The 5,342-nt window shown below is 34.5% G+C and overlaps 1 pseudogene across 1 annotated transcript; it reads right to left on the reverse strand.

Moving 5' to 3' along the window:
• Positions 1-4,271: 4,271 nt before the first annotated feature.
• LOC307057244 (large ribosomal subunit protein uL14-like) lies at positions 4,272-4,747 on the reverse strand (annotated as a pseudogene). Its single transcript has one exon. The product of its transcript is annotated as a large ribosomal subunit protein uL14-like (transcript).
• Positions 4,748-5,342: the final 595 nt, after the last annotated feature.

Raw genomic sequence — 5,342 nt, forward strand, 5'->3', positions numbered from 1 at the left:
TAGTGACAAAATTTGTCATTAAGATAACCATAAGGTATTATACTTACTCAAACAGCATATTATATTTACGTTTCTTACTATGTATGCTAAAACATAAAGGTTTGAATTTAGAAAATAAAAAATAAGAAAAAAGAGCATTTAAAGCTCATTACCAGGAATTCCCTGGTGGTCCAGTGGTTAGGACTCCGTGCTTTCACGGCCAGGGCTCAGGTTCAATCTCTGTTTGGGGAACTAAGATCCTGCAAGCCACGCAGCGTGGCCCAAAAAAGCTTATTACCAATAACTTATCCTTTTTCCATGTTGGATGACAATGCCAGAGACCCTAGTTTGTCTATTTTAAGTTCACATGAAAAAAACCAGTCCCCAAATTGCTTATTTCCTCTGTAATCTCTAAAATCAGGAAAACTATCCCGGTTTTCCACAACTTCTTTTTTCTTATGTTGTATTCATTTACCGTTTATTTATTTAATTGGACAATAAATTTAGAGTCTGAATATATGGCTAGGACAAAAATTCACTAATGAAGTTTCAGAACAAAATTTCACTAGAAAACAAAGAGGTAGGAAATACTTACTTAGCATTTGAAGCCTGCTGCCTGATGTTCTTTATCTACTTTTTAATTTATTTTGTGCCTTAAATATGTAATTAAATACTACTTTACTTAACCTTTGTATACATTATAAGTACTATAAAACTGACGTGTGAAAAATACACACCTTATATTCCTTTTCCCTACACCACCAGCAACCACTCCCACTCACATACTCACACTAGAAGAGGAGAACCTTGAAATCATACAGAATATTTTTAGATGAGAAACTTAGGTCCAGAAAAGTTAACACTTTTGCCAGTGACAACACATATTGACACACACACTCTGACACATACACCTCAAGTTACTCATTTAACAGCAGGAAAAAAGTGCATCTTTATATAGAAGTAAAGTTATGTCGTAAATGTCTATCCAGTTCTATAATGTAGAACATCACATATGAAAGAGCTTCTTCATATACCAACACTCAGTGTTCAAAAAGAAGACTATGACTAAGAAGGGTATGCCAAAAAATGTGGAAAAAAAAAGAGAAACTTATTATGGACTGACTGATTGGTTACTAAGGTCACAGGCCTGATTTTTAGCAAAGTCTTATAGTTCCAAGAATGGCATCCAGATGCTTTCTTAGGTATGGGTGTCATTATTTTTAGCAAAAGAAACCTTTCACCCTTAGTCACGTCAAAGCACAAAGAATTCCATAAATCAGTGCCAGGCTTGTTTTTATTCCTAAATACCTGACCACATATATGTTTATGTCATGTAAATCTTATTGCCTTGTTTTCAATAAGATTTAGAAGACGAAAATGTACTTTTAAAATGCAACTGTATTTATTAAACACTCTTTTCTTCTTTTCTGTACATCCTCAAATTTCTTTTGGTTTGGTCAGTGGAATTGGACTGGTCAGTTTAATTTTTATTGCTAGTCAGTTTCACCTCTTAGATTTCAGGGAACAAAACTAAGCTACAACATTTCTACTGAAAACATTGTAAGAAATTCTTAAAACCAGACTCTGAGCAAGCACATACAAAGAAACATTTTTTATTACAGGCTTTATAAATTGAAAAAAGACTGCTTTTGCCTTAATGCTGAAAGCATGCCCTTTTTGTCATTGAGAAATACAGAAATATTTGAAATTCCCCCGTAATCTTGGGCTCACAAATGGAAACATTTGGCTGTATTTGGTTCACAAGTGCACAGGGGCCTGTCTGCTTTTGGTTCTGTGTAATTAGAATGTACAGATTTGACCCCAAATGTGCTATATTGTAGCTACAACGTAAAGAAGTCAGAACAAATGTGCAAAAGGTTGGATGCAATTTAAACCATAATGTTCTAGAAGTGAAGAGAGGAAGAATGAATAAGCTAAGTGAAATCCCTTGTGTCTATACAATAGATCAACACAGCAAAAAACACAGGACTTGGCAATTATTTTACCCCGACCAATATAGAAAGTCTGGCTACGGAAATCAGATCCCAAACTTCACACTAATGGTAATTATTTACTCTGTTCCCAGATCAAATTAGCTGGATGACATCCAAATTTATATTTGACTATGTCCTGTCTATTCACACAAACACACTATTCAGATTAAATTGACTGGCAATGAATAAATTGGTCAATAGAACTGACTGAACTGACCAGACCATTGAGATACATATTAGGAGAATTTAAAGAACAAACATACAAGCATATTAGGAAAACTTTCTAAATAACTAGATCATGTTCCAATTTATCAATAACCTCAAAGTTCTTTGTTACATATACAAATTATAGCTTTTTGTATAAGGCTCTAAGTTTACAGGACCCAGCCTAAAATTCTATTTAGAAACAGATGAGGTAATGATAAAGAAAGGAAAGGTAGAAAGGAATATTTTTAGTTTAAAAATATTTCTGACGTATTAAATAGTTTAATATCTCATATTGCAGTAAATGCCACCAATGGCTGAGACTGTTCTCCAAGTCAAGTTTCATAACGGCCTCTTTTACTAAAGGTTTGAGGGTTTAGCTCTGGAATTGGGAGGACAATGAAGTAAAAATGTTTTCTGGTGATATTTCAGAAGATGATACGGGAAAAATATGGGAACTGATATTAAGACTGAAAATTATGACTTCAACTAAGTACCACATGATAGAATATTTATTTTCCTAGGATAACCACCTTTGTTCCTTAGAAAACTCTCATTTCATAATCCAAAGTAAGAGTCTTGTTTATATATCAATGTTTTATTCCTACCCTTATATATCACATGTTTATGGCATCTATTGTTGGGTGTGCTACAGTATTTTCTGACTGCCTGTCATAATTGTGAGAATGTCATTCTTACGGAAGCCACATCGAGGCTGTTGATCCCTTGCTTAATGCAGATGAGCTATACACTGGCTGGAAGGCATCTTAAAATCTTCAATATTAGGTGTTTGTAGGCTGAGCAATATAAAGAAAAAGCAAACAAAGTGGATTTTTAATTTTAACTTTAAAACTTAAATACACTAGGCCAGTCATCTTTAGATAACTATGTGTAAGTGGGCATAGAAAGGATTTCAAAAGGGAAAATAGTTGAAAAATAAATCAATGTGAAATTGCAAACATAGGGGAAGAAATTATTATGGAAAATCAGGGCAATCATGGGAAGCCATGTAGGCACAACACAAGGAGGAATTATGTCTGATATAGTATCAGAAGCCAGACTAAGGCTTAAGTACAAGTTTAAACACTATTAACACAACTGGGACCCTATCCTCTTTCTGACTTTTCCTTCTCATTTATTGTCTATTTTAAAGAATTTCTTCTTGGAGCTGAGCTGAGCTGAGCCTATATTATCATCCACAACAAATATGGTTGTGGCACTGTTCCAGGGTCCAGTGATAATATCTAAGGGTTATGAAATAGGAAAATGTCTCAAATTCATGAAGCTACCATTCTTGCTGGGGACATTTACCTCAAACCCTGCCTAAGATATATCAAAAAATAATTTCATTGATAGGAAGCATGAAATTGCATCTGTGTTGGTTACACCAGGTTGATCTTCTCAAGATATTATGGGTCCAAAGGCATATAAACAATTTAAACATTAAGGTAGAATCATTTCAGATAGAGGGGAAAAAGCCAGAAAAATTAGTTTAAAAAATTTAACACTTGATTGGGGGTAATCTAATTGTTCTATATTCTTTTTGCTCTATTATTAAGATGGTTTTGAAAACAAAGTCTACTGGTTTTGATGTGATTACAAAAACAATTAACACTCATCGTATAACCTAACAATGAAAATAGGGAAAGTCACAAAGAAAAAAACCAAAAATATTAAAATCTAAAACTTTAATATCTAGAGAAAAACACTCTTAATATTTTCTTATTTAGCCTTATCTTAAATATAATGTATTTATATACATTAAAAAATTATTTGGGAAGTTATGTACATACTTTTTCACCTAATATTCAATGAACAGTTTTCCATGTCTTTAAATATATACTTGTAAAATGTGATTTTTAATTACCACGTATATTTACTCCTGTGAACATAACATTATTTAACCAATCCATTATTGATGGAAGTTTTGATTGTTCCATTATTTCTTTTTTGCAGTTATAAATAACACTCTTCTTTAAAAGTATTTCTGTTCACGTTAGAGAGTTAAAAGTGTATGTAATTTTTTTTTTTTTTTCTGCACTGGGTAGTTTTATTTTACAGAGGGGTAAGGGTTAGGTGGTGTCAAGAGTGACATGGAACAAATAATTTTTATTATCATTTTTTTCTTTTACAAATACACCGAAGAATCATGCAATGCTGCCAGCATTGGATGCAATCCTGGGCCACAAGTCTGCACATTCCTTTGCAACTGGTCCTGTGATGGCAGAACCTTTCATCTTGCCTTTATTGTTTACTATGACCCCTGTGTTATCTTCAAAATAAAGAAACACACCATCTTTTCTCCAGTATGACTTTCGTTGTCAAATTACCACTTCTGGATGTACCTTCTTTCTGAGCTCTGGTTTGCCTTTCTTGACTGTGGCCATTACCATGTCACCCACACCAGCAGCAGGAAGTCTATTCAGTCGTCCCTTGATCCCCTTCACAGAGATAATATACAGATTTTTGGCTCCTGTGTTGTCAGCACAGTTGATCATGGCTCCAACCGGAAGACCCAAGGAAATCCAGAATTTCACACCAGAGGACCCACCACATCCTCGCTTCGACATCTTGAACGCCGGAAAGGAACAAAAAGCTGTAATTTTTAATACCTTTTAATATCTTCCAGAAACCTCGTACCAGTTTACATCTATACTAGATTGGCATATGAGTGTTTATTTCTTCCTCCTCATTGGAAACAATGAATAATACCATAAGAAAAAAAAAAAAAACCTTTGTTCATTTGGTAGGGGAATATGGCACTGTATAGGTATTTTTAATATGCATTTCTTTAATTAGCAGAATAGTTTATTTTCAAAATGCATTTGTTGATCATTTGCATCTTCATTTTGCCAGTTAACATTTCTGCTGAGAATTTAGCTAAGCTACTTGTTGGTGCTGGTGCCTTGCCATCCATTTTGTTTGGCCAAGCAGCCTGCAGGGACCTGAAATTGACACTAGTCCCTCATGCAAGCATGTGCCCTAGATAGCTGACTGCAGAGTCACAAGCAAATGTAAGTCGCTGTTATGACTTTCCCAACAGCCCTTGTGATCAACAGTCTCCCCTTCCTCCCAGGGCCTTCCCTTTCTGTGCCCTTTAGATAAGACCACCATGGGGCTTATCAAAACTCACTCTTTTTGTTTGAATTGACCAATCTGGTCTTA

This window comes from Hyperoodon ampullatus (assembly GCF_949752795.1).
Source record: "Hyperoodon ampullatus genome assembly, chromosome: 8".
NCBI lineage: Eukaryota > Metazoa > Chordata > Mammalia > Artiodactyla > Ziphiidae > Hyperoodon > Hyperoodon ampullatus.